This window comes from Anomaloglossus baeobatrachus, chromosome 6, assembly GCF_048569485.1.
Source record: "Anomaloglossus baeobatrachus isolate aAnoBae1 chromosome 6, aAnoBae1.hap1, whole genome shotgun sequence".
NCBI lineage: Eukaryota > Metazoa > Chordata > Amphibia > Anura > Aromobatidae > Anomaloglossus > Anomaloglossus baeobatrachus.
The window spans coordinates 94,822,861-94,840,033 of NC_134358.1; the positions used below are offsets into that span (position 1 = coordinate 94,822,861).

The 17,173-nt window shown below is 47.5% G+C and overlaps 1 protein-coding gene across 2 annotated transcripts in view; it reads right to left on the reverse strand.

The window, feature by feature from the left end:
* WWP1 (WW domain containing E3 ubiquitin protein ligase 1) overlaps positions 1-12,003 on the reverse strand; it is a 167,864-nt gene extending 155,861 nt beyond the window's left edge. The window contains exon 1 of one of the 2 annotated variants that reach the window (XM_075353121.1): positions 11,890-12,003. The gene's annotated coding sequence lies outside the window, so the exon portion shown is untranslated. The remainder of the gene's footprint in view (positions 1-11,889) is intronic. The other variant, XM_075353119.1, reaches the window with a different exon arrangement.
* Positions 12,004-17,173: the final 5,170 nt, after the last annotated feature.

The window sequence follows — 17,173 nt, forward strand, 5'->3', positions numbered from 1 at the left end:
CAATAAAGAGAAACCATCACAAAATTAGCTATTGTTTTACCAGTTTGTGTTACATACATTATTCCATAACACAATTTGTATTAAAAATGAAAAATAAGAAATCTTGCAGTTTTCACATTGGCCACAGGGGCTGTTTTTAGACTAACCTCCTTTAGTTTCAGGAAACAACACATGTACGTAGCCAAAATGGTGAGAGCCCGACCTGCTCTTTATATAAAGCATCTAATGAGCGTGTGCAAAGTTCATAGTGAAGGGAGGGGTAAGGGTGAGCTGTGACATCACCTATTGTGCATAGCGGTGATACCTGTTATTGTAATCCTGCCTCCGCTGATAAAGAGCCTATTGAAAATTATTATTTTTTTTTAAAAGGACAGGACGTATGAGTCTCAAAGGAATCTCAGTGGCCAGCATAAAAAAAATATGCAAGATCGCTAATTTTGTTGGTTTTATCTTAAACTAGCGAAATACCGTCGGCTTCGCTCACCGAGAATCATAGATTACATTGGTGGTTACACTTGCTAAGGTTACACTTTCAGTCTCACCCTGAAGTTCACATCTTCAGAGATTAAAATTAGTTCTTTTTTCTAACTCTTCTGTTTTGTTAGTTTGTGGTTAACAGTTTCAGCCGCTTCTGATTCAGTCTGTCTCATCCATTTCCTTTCAAGACGGGCATCACGTTGTTTATCGGTCTCAGCTCTTCTAGGCCCTGTGCGCACACTGCGGATTTGCTGCAGAAAATGTGTAACATTGCTGCAGTCATTCCCCAGCAAATCCTATGGGTTTTAAAAAAAAATGCTGTGCGCACACTGCGTTTTGGTTTTTTTTTATACCCGTGGATTTTCCGCTGCGGAATTAATGTACTTGTCACTTCTTTTCTGCAGGTACCTGCGGTTTTTGCCATAGATAATGGTAAAAATCCGCAGTAAATCCGCACTAAATCCACGGCAAAAACGCGGGTGCGGGATTCTTTCAGAGGGTCCGTTTTTTTCTTAAGAAAAAGGCACTTTCTAGTGCACACATAGCCTAAGACAGTTTTTTCTTTTGGATTAACTTGCCCCATACATGGTAGTTGTGTTGGGCGGCATTTAAAAATATAAAAATAGTCCTTAGTATTATGACCGGTGTGTGTCCTAAAGGATCTCAAATCTCAGTTATGAAAACTGCCTCACAGTAAGACTGTTCTAGTTGTCCATAGCAACCAGAGTTTATAGGTTTCACTTTACCTCAGCAGCTTCAAGGCTGAAAGCTGCGCCATTGTTGCTATAGGCAATGAGAATGATCTTACTGTGAGGCAATCTTCATAAACGAGACCCCATTTATTTCTGCAGTGGCTACAGGCAACTAGAACAATCTTACTGTGAAGCAGTCTTCATAAAGGAGGCCCCATTTACTTCTGGCTATAGGCAACCAAAACAATTTTACTGTGAGGCAATTGTCTAAAATAAGAGTCCAGTTATTTCTGCAGTGGCCACATGGAACTAAAACGGTCTTACTGTGAGGCAATCTTCAGAAATGAGGACCCAGTTACTTCTGCAGTGGCTATAGACAACTAGAACAATCTTACTGTGAGACAATACTTGTGAATGAGGTCCAGTTTCTTGTACACTGGTTGTTGACAGCTGATGCTTTAGTTATAGACTTTAGCACTAGGGATGATCGAATACCTCAAATATTCAGCTTTGCGAATATTTGCCGAATAGGTCACCACTATACGAATATTCGATGCACAATGTAAGTCTATGGGAAACCCGAATAACTATTCAGAACTATTCGGGCTTCCCATAGACTTACATTGCGCATCAAATATCCGCATAGCGGCGACCTATTCGTCGGATATTCGCGAAGCCGAATATTTGAGGTATTCGATCATCCCTATTTAGCACGAGTTATCAGGTTGCTCCACCTTAGCAGCTAGATGGTTGCTGACCTGTTCAGAGCGATTTTTTGGAGCCATTGTTTTAATTCTTTAAGACCCTTAAGGCAAAACTGTGGTTTTGCATTTAACACACGAACATCCATTTTCTCCTTTATTTCTATAAAGCCAAAATTTAGGAGGTATTTTGGGGCAAATCTCGTGAAGGGGGGAGATTTTGAGTTTTAAAGCTTTTTAGTCTGGTGTTAGAGATGGGCCATTCAAAATTTCACTCCACTTGGTGACCACTGTGGTTTTTTACTCAATGGGCTCTGTCCACACACAGATTTTCTGTGATGGATGTAGTTTTGAAAAAAAAAAAAAATCAAACATTAAAAACAAAAAAATTATTTAAAGGGGCAGTCACACAATGTAACTGCATACTTGTGAATCCTCATTGCGCACAGTGTAATGATTCTCTGGGGCCTGATGTGTGGCCACAAGTATGTGATTTGCATACAAGCAGTCACGTCCTGGATTAGACGCTATCCGGCCTCACTCAATACAAGTACATTTAGTGAGGCCGGCCACGTTTAGCCGGAAGAGTGCAAATCACATTCTTGCAGTCAAATGATCGTCCGCTCTTGGCGTTAGCACCGGAGAATCCTCACAGTGCTCTATGTGACTGCAAACATGTAACTTAAGACCAGACAACCCTTTAAATAATAGGCCATTTTATGATGATAGCGTCCCTTTAAATGGGTTATATGGGACTATCCCTTCCCGGTCTCATGATGATTTGTTTGAAAATCTCAGTGCATGCTGGGATACTCAAACAAAGTATCATCAGTGGGCAGAGTCTCCTCCCTAAAAAAGTCCTCATGACACTCACTTCAGGGGCTGGTCTAGCCCTCCCTTCTCTGTTCTGCCCGTCCCAGCCATGCGATGTGCACTGTGCGATCTGCACCTAACACAGCGCCGCTCGGTTATCTGCTGAAATCTATAACAGAGCAGAGTTAGAATCCCAGACTAGCGCTGCCCCCGTTGATGACGTCACTGGTCTCCTGCATGTCGCATATAGGCACAGCTGTTACCGGCTATTACAGATTTATTCTGATAACAGAGAGGGCGCTGTGCAGTGCACAGAGGGAGGGGAAAAAGCAGCGAGTGAGAAACACCTGACAAGCGTTAGGACGCTTCATTTCAGGGAGGGGACAGAGGCTGCAGTCACTGCCACAGCCTCTGCCCCCTGATGACACTTTGCTTGAGCCTCCCAGCATGCAGTGGGATTGTCAAAGCATCATCAGACAGTACATTTTAAAAAAAAAAAATAAATAAAATAATAAAATAGAATAGGGAATGTCGGAGTTTTTAATACAAGTATATTAGAAAATAGCATCATATAGAAAGGGATTTAAATTAAATTTACTTTCCAAGCACCCCTTTACCCCCTTCACCCCCAATCGATTTTCTGGGAGGTTTTTTGCTCCCCTTCTTCAGAGAGCTGTAACTTTTTTATTTTTCTGTCAATCTTGCCATATGAGGGCTTGTTTTTTGTGGGGCGAGTTTTGAATGAAACCATAAAAGTTTTACCATATGATGTACTGGAAGACCGCAAAAAAAAAAAAAATTCAAATGTGGAAAAACTGCAAAAAAAAAAAATGCGGTCGCACAAATGTTTTTAGGCCATTTTATCGACAGGGTTCACTATATGATGAAAATAATGTGTCAGTGTGATGCCGCAGGTCGGTACGAGTTCGTAGACACCAAACATGTATAGGTTTACTTTTATCTAAGGGGTTAAACATTTTCACACGTTTGTCCCAAAAACGTTGCACACTTTTTGCGCCATTTTCTGCAACCCGTAGAGTTCTCCTTTTTCAGGATATATGGCTCAGTGATGGCTTATTTTTTGCGTCTCGAGACGACTTTTTTAACAGTACCATTTTGGACAGATTCTACATTTTGATCGCCTGTTATTGGATTTTGCGCAAAATTTTTGGCACCCAAAAAACGTAATTTTGGTGTTTGGAATTTTTTACAGCTACGCCGTTTACCGATCAGATTAATTGATTTTATATTTTGATAGATCGGGCATTTCTGAACGCGGCGATACCAAATGTGTGTATATTTAACCCTTTTATTTTCAATGGGGCAAATGGGGGAGTGATTTGAACTTTTAGGGGTATTTTTTATATTTTTTAAACTTTTTCTTCAACTTTTTTATATTTTACTAGGTTCCCTAGGGGACTATAAGTATCAACAGTCTGATCGTTTGTTCCTTTCTTTAGATCAGAGCAGCATTGCTCTGATCTGCACAAAAGCAGCTCTGCTCTCAGTGAGAAAAAAGTGACTCATAGCTACAGGAGTCATCACATGACCCTATGCTACCATCGGAAGTCACGTGATCACGTCACGTAACTTCCGATGGCGCCGGGTAAGTGAATACTTACCACAGCGCATTGTTACATCTCTCTGTCAGATTTTGACAGCGAGATGCAAGTGCTTAAAAGGAACCTGTCACCACTTTTTTGGCCTATAAGCTGCAGCCACCACCACCGAGCTCTTATATACAGTATTCTAACATGGTGTATATAAGAGCCCAGGTCAGGGGTATAACCTAAAAAACACTTTATAACGGTCGCTGTGGTGGGCCTTATGGGTGTCTCCGTTGTCTGTTGCCGGCGCTGCCTCTTTCGGCCATCTTTGTCCTCCTTCTCTAGCCGCGGTGGCTGACGGGTCCGACGCCATACACACTCGCCGGCATTCAGGTCCTGGGCAGGGCAGATCAAAGTATTGTAGTGCGCCTGCGCGGGACCGGCGAGTGTGTATGACTTAGCCGCGTCATGCACCCAGGCTTCAGAAAAAGGACGAAGATGGCCGAAAGAGGAGGCGCCCAAATGGCCCAACTCCACAGCAGCGACTGTTAGGTAAGTATTATAAAGTGTTTTTTAAGTTATACACCCGGCCTGGGCTCTTATATACAGCATGTTAGAATGTTGTCTATAAGCCCGGTGGTGGTGGCCGCAGCTTATACACCAAAAAAGTGGTGACAGGTTCCCTTTAATAGGCGCAGGTGGATGGCGCATGCACTCATGCCTGGCAGGCACACTTCAGCTGTTCAAATCAGGTAACATGTGCGCGGAACGCAGTGGGCTACCCACGGTGGGCCACGGTGATTAGTGACACGATCCATGATGTACCCAGTACGTTATGTGTCGTGAATACGTTAAGTAAAACTCCGGATGATTCAGAGACATCCTGTGGTACAATCAGATTCCTATAATTATAAGGTGTTTAGCTACATTTTTTTGCACCTTGTGACAGACAGGGCTGTATTATCCATATCACTGTCTATACTCCACACCTTGTTCTAGCCAACCCGTATGTGGAAAGCAATTAAAGGGAATCTGTCACCAGGTTTTTGCCACCAAATCTGAGAGCAGCATAATGTAGAGACAAAGACCCTGACTGCCATCACTTACTGGGCGGCTTAGTGTAGTGATAATCTCCTGCTGATTAATCAGTGATTTTATCATTAGAGGACTACTTGGTGTGCTGCAGGTAGTCCAGTATATTAATGAGCTTTGTATAACTGCTGGATCTGCAACAGAGAAAACATCGATTTTATCAAAATGACAGCAAACAGCTCAGTAAGTGACATCGCTGGAATCAGGGTCTCTGTCTCTACATTATGCTGCTCTCAGGGAGCAAAAACCTGGTGACAGATTTCTTTTAACCAATTAAAGCACACCAATCACCAGGATTTTCCTATATAACCTAAAGCCAGTGCTATGCTGGCACCTTCAGGCTGATTCTATACATACCTTTAGTTGTCAGCTAGGATGTATAGGTTTAGAAAACACAAACAAGTAAAGTTTGCAAAATGAGCAGCTTTTTGATTGGCAGCAGCTGAGGATCAGCAAATAGCTGGGGTGGATATTCATAGTGAATCCCTCCCCCCCGCCTGTCCATCCTCCCCGTTATTTATGCTAATTCTATCAGAGAATCGCTTTACTATCTGACTAGAAGGACCTGTGCTGAGGTCATAACCATGTAACCAGAAGAGGCATCGCATGACACTCTGATCCAGCTCTGCTGGAGTGTCAGCTGAGTGTCAATCCTGCGATGGCAGCACAGCCTGGGAGGAGGGGGCAAGCGCTGCGGAGGAGACGGAGGGACTAATCTCCCCATCTCCTCCATTATCAGCTGATGCATATATTGCACTGTACTCTGGTGTAATGTGAGCGCAGTGCCATGTTTTTCTTGCATCCATAGACTTGTATGGGCGCGAGAGAAAAATCGGATTCCACCAGCACGCTGCCATTGTTTTCTCAGTCCAATTAGGGCTGAAGAAGGAAAAAAAAATAAAAAATAAAATATATCGCTCATTGGAGCGGCCCCTTTGAGTAACATTGGTCCAAGTGGAATGAGACTTTTTATCGCATTCCATTCACTCCATTTTTCTCACCGTGTGTCCTTAGCCTAATAGCTACAGGTGGAGCAGCGTTGTTAACCGATTAAATGCCGCTGTCAATCTCTGAAAGTGGCATTTAAGGGGCACCAGCAGGGGCTATTCTGGTCCCTCATCGACGCTCCCTTGATATGATTGCAGGATACTGATGGCGTAATGACAGTGATGAGGATGGGGGGGGGGGTCAGCTGAAGACCCCCCATGTCTGTCATCACAGTACTCCTGTGAATATCAGCACATGTCCGGCTTTCATAGGAGACTGTAATATCTTTTATATACAGCAATGTGGTGGCACAGCTATATAGTGATCAGACTGATGTGCAAGTCATCTAACAGGACTATTAAAGAGGTGGTTCACCCTTTTTTATTAGTGGCTACATCGATATGTTGAGAAACTAGGTTTTTCTCAAATGCCTTGTGTTGCCAATAGTGCCAGTGAGCAGCACTATTGCGTACCACTCATCCTCTTTGCGTGACCTCTGATGTCCAGTGATGTCACATCAACTGAGGCCGGCCCCTGTCTTCCTGAGTGACTAGCTGTGGGCGGTGTTTTACCGCTCATCACAGCCTAGCATGTCGTTCACTCTTTCCTTCACTGCAGAGGAGTGCAAGCAGGAGCGACGCTGGGCTGTGCTGAGCGTTGAAACGCTGCCCACAGCCCAGTCACTCATGGAGACTGGGGCCGGCCGCAGTGATGTCACAAACTTCCTGTTGACCTGACATCACTGGACATCAGAGGTTACGGAAACTGGGGGGGGGTCACGTGATGGGGGATGAGCTGCCCGCAATAGCGCCGCTCACAGACAGAATTGGCAGCATAAGGTATTTGAGAGAAATCTTGTTTCTCAATATAATATAGATGTGGCCAGTAATGAAAAGGGGTGAACCACTTCTTTAAAGGAGTTGTCCACTATTGGTACGATTCAATCTGATTATTATTTTACCTGTGGAAAACATGTATAAAGACTATATTCACCTCCTGGGCCAGCGCCATTCACATCACCTCCCTTTTACCACATTAATAAAAAAAAATACAATACACATTCATAAAGGTTTGATCAAGATATAAAAATGTATTCTGATCAGTAAACAACATAACGAGAAATTAAAAAAAAAACAAAAAAAACAAAAAAAAAAAAAAAAACACAGAATTGCACTTTCCAGCCACTGGAACAACACAAAAAAATAGAATAACAGACGATCAAAACATACTATACACTCCAAAATAATCTCAATAAACATCCGCCCTCACAGATCCAGATCCAAAATAGTTAAAACATTATTACACTGCTTGTGACACAAGGAAGATTTTTTAACCACTTAAACAAAACAAACTCTACATGTTTTGTGTCTACGTAATCATACTGACCTGCAGAGTCACACTGCCAGCTCAGCTTTATGGTCAAATGAAAGATGGAAATAAAACAAACACTTGCAGAATGTCACTAGGTTTTGCTATTTTGCCACAATTGGAATATTTTCCTCCGCTTACCAAGCTATAGTCAAGCTCTGGTACACAATGTGAGGTTGTGGAGGACACGTTCATGTCACAGGTCATACACTATGGTAAGGCACAGAAACAAGACACAGGTAGTTATACTGCACCAGCAAGGTCTCCCCCAGACTAAAGATTTCAAAACAGATTTGGGTTTCAAGCTGCGTCTTCACCCTCATGAAGAAGTACCAAGAATTGGTCAAAGTTAAAGGTTCTGTCACCACTTTTTTGGCCGATAAGCTGCGGCCACCACCACCGGGCTCTTATACGCAGCATTCTAACATGCTGTATAAGAGCCCAGGCCACGGTGTAGAACATAAAAAACACTTTATAATACTCACCTAACGGTCGCTCGGTTGGCCATATGGGCGTCTCCGTTCTCCGGTGACGGTGCCGCCTCTTTCGGCCATCTTCGTGCTCCTTCTCTAGCCGCGGTGCATGACGCATCCGACGTGATCCACACTCGCCGGCATTGAGGTCCTGCGCAGGCGCACTTTGATCTGCCCTGAGCAGGGCAGATCAAAGTATTGTAGTGCACTTGCGCAGGACCAGCGAGTGTATGACGTAGCCGCGTCATGCACACAGGAGTCAGAAGGAGGACGAAGATGGCCGAAAGAGGCGGCGCTGGAGAACGGAGACGCCCATATGGCCAACCGAGCGACCGTTAGGTAAGTATTATAAAGTGTTTTTTATGTTATACTCCCGGCCTGGGCTCTTATATACAGCATGTTAGAATACTGTATATAAGAGCCCACTGGTGGTGGACGCAACTTATAGAGCAAAAAACTGGTGATAGGTTCTCTTTAAGGAGTGTAGATGCAGGGGGTCGACCAAGGAAACAGTGCAGCAGATGAAAGTCACATCTCATTTCTCTTTGAAAATCGGGAGATGTCCAGCAGTGCCATCAGCCCAGAACTGGCAGCAACCAGTGGGACCAGCTTCACTCATCTACTATTCGGAGAATTCTGCCCAAAAGTGGCCTTCATGGAAAAAGTGTGGCCTAAAACTAAACCTTCAACATGGGAACAAATCTATGTGATTCAAGTATGCACAAAAACATAGGAAGTGAGGTACAGAAAAATGGCAGCAGGTGCTCTGGATTGAAGAATCAAAATGGGAAATACCGTATTTTTCATTTTATAAAAGACGCACCGGATTATAAGACGCACCCCAAATTTAAAAGGAGGAAAATAGGAAAAAAAAAGTTTTACTGTTAAAACGAGGGTCCATCTTATAATCCTCGATCCTCTTACACTCGCTCACCAGTGGTGAGCGGCAGTGGTGGAGCGGCTCAGGAAGGTCACTGGAGGCAGGTTCAGCGATGATGCGGGCTCGGAAGAGGGCGTATCGTGGCTCAAGAGGGTCGGTAATACTAGGGGGTTCGTGGGATGTCATGGCAGCGGGCGCCATTGATCTGCTGGTGGGCTTGGAGGAGGGGGTGTTGCGGCTCAAGAGGGTCAGTCTGCGGCAGCAGAGGGTTGGTGGTATTGCTAGCGTGTGGGGTGTCACGGCTATGAGAACCGTTGATCTGCCAGTGGACTTCAAGAAAATGGCCACAGGGGCGGAACGTGCACAGATTGATGTGATGGACCACAAGAACATGGCTGTGGAGTCCTATCTGCTCACACACCGCCTCCGCAGCTATTTTATTGAAGTCCATCTCATCAACTGCAGGCGATTCAAAGCAGTCCGCCGCCACGACACCCCACAGTATCGCTGACCCTCCACTACTACACACTGACCCTCTTGAGCCGCAACACCTCCTCCTCCGAGTCTGCCGGCAGATCAATAACGCCTGCCGCAGTGACACCCCACAAGCCCGCAGTATTGCTGACCCTGCGCCATCACTGCTGCCCCGGTATGCCATATGCGATTCATAACACGCACCCTAAATTTGCTTCCAGTTTTTTTTGGGGGGGGGGGGGTGCGTCTTTCAAACCGGAAAATACAGTACTTGGCTGCAAAAGAGGGCAGTTGGTTGCCAAATGGCAGGAGAGCGTACAATGATAGGTGTCTTCAGACATCAGTGAGGCACAGTGGTGGATCCTTGCAAGATAGGGGTTGAGAGTTGGAGATTCAGCCAGGACTAGTGGTGTCACCAATGCTGAGAAATGCAAGAAGACACTTATCCATCATGTAGTATTATCAGGGAGGCGTCTGATTAGCTCTAAAGTTATACTGCACCAGGACAAGACCCCAAACATACAGCCAATGTCATTAAGAACGATCTGCAGCCCAAAGAAGAACAAGGGTCCTGGAGATGATGATGGCCCCAATATTGAGTCTGAGCATTACACGAGGTGACAGAAGGATTAGCACAAGGATAAATCCACACAAGCACATTTCAACACCCGCCTAAAACTTCTGCACAGTCCAGTACATCCGACAGTGAAAAATAGGAGCAAGAAGCATCCTGCACAGACCGGTGCTCGCTATTCCCAGTGCAACCAACAGAAAACTCCACATCTGACAGCAAGTCTGAAAAGTAAAAGCACCGGACAGGTGAGCGGGTCACAGTGACCCACCAGAGATCGGCCGCAGTAATCCCCGGCACACACCCCACACAAAGCCCCCCGGAGCAGGGCACCAGACCACAGAACGACGTGCACGACTGTCAGGGGCCGCGTCCTGGCACACACCACTGCTTTGTCTGCAGCAGACAGTCCAGTGAGACAACCAGACCGAGAGAAGGGGGGCACACAAAATCCCAGAGAGTCTACAAGGAGGGGCGGGAGGCTGCACACTCTGGAGGGTGGCGAGTGGGAGATATCAAAGAGGCACACAAGGGAGACCGGGGCAACAAAGGAGGAGACACGGCCACAGACCCCCGGGACACAAGGACCTCAGGGACTGGACTTCACCGGCCCTGTAGGCTTTGTGCTCCCAGAGATTAGTGCTGCCATCACTGGCTCTAATGTGTATGTTGTAGATACAGGGGGGGGGGTCAAAGGACAGACCCTCAAGTACCTGTAGGAGCCTACCCATCTGAGGTGCCCACCTGTCACAGAGAGGCAGGGACTATCCTGGAGAAGTGCCAGGCTCAGGGGACGGGTAAGACCGGTTCTGGCATTTAGCGTCACTCTGTTCTCCGCTGGCTGATCTAGAGTGTCCTGGGCAGGTTGGGAGCAGGGGCGAGAAGGGTCGGGAGGTGGGCGAGAAGGGTCGGGAGGTGGGCACGGGGGCAAAAAGGGTCGGGAGGTGGGCGAGAAGGGTCGGGAGGTGGGCACGGGGGCAAAAAGGGTCGGGAGGTGGGCGAGAAGGGTCGGGAGGTGGGCACGGGGGCAAAAAGGATCGGGAGGTGGCCAAGAAGGGTCGGGAGGTGGGCGCGGGGGCAAAAAGGGTCGGGAGGTGGCCGAGAAGGGTCGGGAGGTGGGCACAGGGGCAAAAAGGGTCGGGAGGTGGGCGCGGGGGCGAGACAGGCATTAGGCGGAGGACACCGCTCGGAGGGGCCGCGCAGGCGGAGGACACCGCTCGGAGGGGCCGCACAGGACACCGCTCGGAGGGGACACGCAGGCGGAGGACACCGCTCGGAGGGGACGCGCAGGCGGAGGACACCGCTCGGAGGGGACGCGCAGGCGGAGGACACCGCTCGGAGGGGACGCGCAGGCGGAGGACACCGCTCGGAGGGGACGCGCAGGCGGAGGACACCGCTCGGAGGGGACGCGCAGGCGGAGGACACCGCTCGGAGGGGACGCGCAGGCGGAGGACACCGCTCGGAGGGGACGCGCAGGCGGAGGACACCGCTCGGAGGGGACGCGCAGGCGGAGGACACCGCTCGGAGGGGACGCGCAGGCGGAGGACACCGCTCGGAGGGGACGCGCAGGCGGAGGACACCGCTCGGAGGGGACGCGCAGGCGGAGGACACTGCTCGGAGGGAGGTGGCATAAAGCTGTGCAGGCCATAATGGGGGAAGCCTGGGTGTTATTGGGGGTCTCAGCAGTGTACAGGAACCCCACAAGGACCCCTGAGGGGGGCACAGCTACACAAGATGGATGAGGCAGGCGGAGGCAGGCGCCGCACTGGCGGTCACTCAGCGGCTGCACCTGTGTGTCATTACACGTCACATACCGGGAAGATGTCCCGTCCTCGGCCTCCCCCAGCCGGGCCGTCCTGAGCTTCTCCCCCGCTGCCGCCGCCTCACACTCTCCCCTCACCCAGCACCTCTGCGGCCATCACAGAGCTCCGCCCAGGCCCCGCCCCTGACACATGTCACTATCGTCACCTTCCTGCTGTCCTATGAAAGCGGCCGTTACCTGAGGGGCGGGGTCGGTGCGCGTGACGTCACATGCGGTGCTCTCAGTGGACGGACAGAGGGGCCGGCGGTGGCTGGTGGTGTCCGGCGGAGGTCGCAGTAGTCAGTTGTCCGCAGCTCCCGTCCGTCTCCGCCCGTCTCCGTCTGCAGTGTCATTACGGCAGAAGCTGGTTTTGTGCAGGATGATTTTTTTGGGTGAAGAAAACTCTACAATTTCATCAGTGTATTTATTTATAGTCTTCACCGTTATAAAGCGTTCCCATTGCACAGTGATTTTTCGGTGCTGCTCTTCTATGTACTGTGATGTTCTTTCTCTTTTTTTGCACTTATTATTGCATCCCCTGCACTGACCCCTTTCTCCCCCCATTGGAGCTTGTATTAGGGCTCATGCACACGTTGCGTAAATGCATGCGTCCCGCATCCCCAGCACTATCATGTAGATTGTGCATGAGACGTGCGCACGATGCTTTTATGAACGCAGCGATTTGGTGCTAAACTTTTGACCCAAATCCTTGCGATTATAAAAGCAGCATGTCACTTATTTCTGCGTTCTGGATGCAGCTCCCGCTCTGTCTATGGCCTCCACATGTCCGTGTCTCCGGTATGTGTTTGGTCTGTTTCCTCACGTGCCGGAGACACGGGCACACATAGACCTATTAAAATCAATGGGTCTGTGCTCACATGCGTGTTCTGCCATGGACCGTGTGTACGTGTGGAGCATACGTGTGCCCGTGTGCTCCACACGTAGACATGTCCGTTTTTCTCCTGCATCACGGGTGTCACACGGACCTCACGGATGTGTTCCGTGTGACACGCCCCAGAAAAAACACGTGTCTGAGAAAAAAATAAAAAAACTTTACTCACCTCCAGCCTTCCTGTCTCTGCCGCTGCTGTCACTTGCTTCCGACCGCCGCTCATTATGCTCATTGAATATTCACTTCACTGCTGCCAGAAGCAGCAGCAGCGGGGAGTCGGCAGGATCGGAGACCGAAGATCAGCACCACAGACAGCGACGTTAGGGACAGGTGAGCAGAAAGTGTTATCACGGAGAACACACGTGTGCCATAAACACGGCTCACGGAGGGCAAAACGCACCTCTGACATGTCTGTGAAAAACGTGCGTGATTTTCATGGACGTGTGAAAGAGGCCTATGGTGTGGGCAGCAGCCAGAGCGCTGGAAATCGGTTATTTTTTTTTTTAACAAAAAACTGCATCCATTATGCAGTCTTTCTGGAGCAATTTGATATGCACATGTGCTGTCAAATCACTGAAGAATATTCTGCAGTTACGTGCGCATGAGCCCTAACAGTCCAAAATCTGGTTGATCTTATACTCTGTGGAAGGCTATTTTCACACTTGCGTTGAACGGCATCCGTTGCATATAGTGGCGCAACAGATCGTACAAAACAACGGAATCTGGGTTTTTTTTTACAGTTTTACCGGCGGTAGACTATTGTGAACGATCAGCTGATCACCCAGCTGCCGGTCGATCAGCTAATCGCTATCAAAAGCCGGGCGATCAGCTAAGCACTCTCAAAAGCCAGTCAATCAGCTAAGCACTCTCAAAAGCCGGGCGATCAACTGAGCGCTCTCAAAAGCCGGCTGCCGGGCGATCAGCTGAGTGCTCTCAAAAGCCGGCTGCCGCGCCATCAGCTGAGTGCTCTCAAAAGCCGGCTGCCGGGCGATCAGCTGAGTGCTCTCAAAAGCCGGCTGCCGGGCGATCAGCTGAGTGCTCTCAAAAGCCGCCTGCCGGGCGATCAGCTGAGTGCTCTCAAAAGCTGGCTGCCGGGCGATCAGCTGAGTGCTCTCAAAAGCCAGCTGCCGGGCGATCAGCTGATCATTCGGCCACCGTGGGACAAAACAAAGTTTCTGTGATAGAGAAAAAGAAAAAAGGATGAGCATGCGCAGTGAAAAAATAAAGGATTCCGGCCGCTCAAAAAACATTACATGCTGCGTTCCTTCCGCCCGGCGGAAGCAGCGTAGTGTCAGCCAGCGGAAGTAACGCAGGTCCATCAGTCGCAATCCGTTGTCCATACAAGTCTATGGGAAGCAGCTGAATCCGTTAACGGGATTAAACGGCAGATTGCGACTGAAGGAAAAAAACGCAAGTGTGAAACTAGCCTTAGAATCAGAAGCGGGAGCAAGGACAAGCTTAACCACAGGGGAGAACCTACTGAGGACCAGATGATGTACAGTTAGGTCCAGAAATATTTGGACAGTGACACAATTTTCGCGAGTTGGGCTCTGCATGCCACCACATTGGATTTGAAATGAAACCTCTACAACAGAATTCAAGTGCAGATTGTAACGTTTAATTTGAAGGTTTGAACAAAAATATCTGATAGAAATTGTAGGAATTGTACACATTTCTTTACAAACACTCCACATTTTAGGAGGTCAAAAGTAATTGGACAAATAAACCAAACCCAAACAAAATATTTTTATTTTCAATATTTTGTTGCGAATCCTTTGGAGGCAATCACTGCCTTAAGTCTGGAACCCATGGACATCACCAAACGCTGGGTTTCCTCCTTCTTAATGCTTTGCCAGGCCTTTACAGCCGCAGCCTTCAGGTCTTGCTTGTTTGTGGGTCTTTCCGTCTTAAGTCTGGATTTGAGCAAGTGAAATGCATGCTCAATTGGGTTAAGATCTGGTGATTGACTTGGCCATTGCAGAATGTTCCACTTTTTTGCACTCATGAACTCCTGGGTAGCTTTGGCTGTATGCTTGGGGTCATTGTCCATCTATACTATGAAGCGCCGTCCGATCAACTTTGCGGCATTTGGCTGAATCTGGGCTGAAAGTATATCCTGGTACACTTCAGAATTCATCCGGCTACTCTTGTCTGCTGTTATGTCATCAATAAACACAACTGACCCAGTGCCATTGAAAGCCATGCATGCCCATGCCATCACGTTGCCTCCACCATGTTTTACAGAGGATGTGGTGTGCCTTGGATCATGTGCCGTTCCCTTTCTTCTCCAAACTTTTTTCTTCCCATCATTCTGGTACAGGTTGATACAAGTAAAATATATCTTTATACCGTGTTAGCCAGTAGAGATAAAAAAATTGTTTAAAAGAACAGAGAGTCCTCAGTGGTTGATACCTTTTAATGGCTAACTGAAAAGATGGTAATAATTGCAAGCTTTCGAGACTACTCAGGTCTCTTCATCAGGCATGGTATAACACAAAATCTGAAGAGTCACATATTTATATGGTGAAGGTATCAACCACTCTGTTCTTTTAAACAATTTTTTTATCTCTACTGGCTAACACGGTACAAAGATATATTTTACTTGTATCAAAATGGAGGATACCAGAATGTACCGCATCTTTATGGAACTAAAGACACTTCCCCATTCTATGTCCTGTTGTATATAAATATGTGACTCTTCAGATTTTGTGTTATACCATGCCTGATGAAGAGACCTGAGTAGTCTCGAAAGCTTGCAATTATTACCATCTTTTCAGTTAGCCATTAAAAGGTATCAACCACTGAGGACTCTCTGTTCTTTTAAACAATTTTTTTGGTACAGGTTGATCTTTGTCTCATCTGTCCATAGAATACTTTTCCAGAACTGAGCTGGCTTCATGAGGTGTTTTTCAGCAAATTTAACTCTGGCCTGTCTATTTTTGGAATTGATGAATGGTTTGCATCTAGATGTGAACCCTGTGTATTTACTTTCATGGAGTCTTCTCTTTACTGTTGACTTAGAGACAGATACACCTACTTCACTGAGAGTGTTCTGGACTTCAGTTGATGTTGTGAACGGGTTCTTCTTCACCAAAGAAAGTATGCGGCGATCATCCACCACTGTTGTCATCCGTGGACGCCCAGGCCTTTTTGAGTTCCCAAGCTCACCAGTCAATTCCTTTTTTCTCAGAATGTACCCGACTGTTGATTTTGCTACTCCAAGCATGTCTGCTATCTCTCTGATGGATTTTTTCTTTTTTTTCAGCCTCAGGATGTTCTGCTTCACCTCAATTGAGAGTTCCTTAGACCGCATGTTGTCTGGTCACAGCAACAGCTTCCAAATGCAAAACCACACACCTGTAATCAACCCCAGACCTTTTAACTACTTCATTGATTACAGGTTAACGAGGGAGACGCCTTCAGAGTTAATTGCAGCCCTTAGAGTCCCTTGTCCAATTACTTTTGGTCCCTTGAAAAAGAGGAGGCTATGCATTACAGAGCTATGATTCCTAAACCCTTTCTCCGATTTGGATGTGAAAACTCTCATATTGCAGCTGGGAGTGTGCACTTTCAGCCCATATTATATATATATAATTGTATTTCTGAACATGTTTTTGTAAACAGCTAAAATAACAAAACTTGTGTCACTGTCCAAATATTTCTGGACCTAACTGTAGAAGCAAGACATGAAAGGCATTAGAGACAGGGGTGGGATTCAGCCGGTTCTGGAGAACCGGTTGTTAAAATAGCAGCCGGTTCCCAGAACCGGCAAGAAACATGCGGCGATCCGGTTCCCTGTATTCATTTGTGTTAGTATCTCTTTAAGACTCTAACACAAATTAATCCCCGTACCTCCGCGCCACACTTCCAGGTTCAGTGAAGCCTGTCTGCTCCCTGACCCGGCGTGTAGCGACGCACTGACGCTGCAGAGGTGACGGCAGTGTGAGCAGGGAGCTCCTCCTCCTGCCGTCTGTCAGCGTCAGTGTGCCTGCCTTCAGAGTGCCACGGAGGAGGACGGAAGACAGAGGAGAAGCCGCCGGTGCCTGGAGCAGGTAAGCGCTCCGTGGGCCGAAGATGCAGGGGAGCAGGGAGAGGAGCCGCATTAAGATGGCAGCTATATCTTGCTATATGGAGAAAGGAGTCCATATAATATGGCAGCTATATGTGGCTATATGGGGAGAGGAGGCCATATAAGATGGCAGCTATATGGGGAGAGGGGCCACATAAGATGGAAGCTATATGGGAAAAGGAGCCATATGGGACAGGATCTTCAGGGGAAAAGGAGCACATGGGATGAGATCTGCTGGGGAAAGAGGCCATAATGGGATGAGATCTGCAAGGGAAAGAGGCCATAATGGGATGGGATCTGCAGGGGGAAAGGGGCCATAATGGAATGGGATCTGCA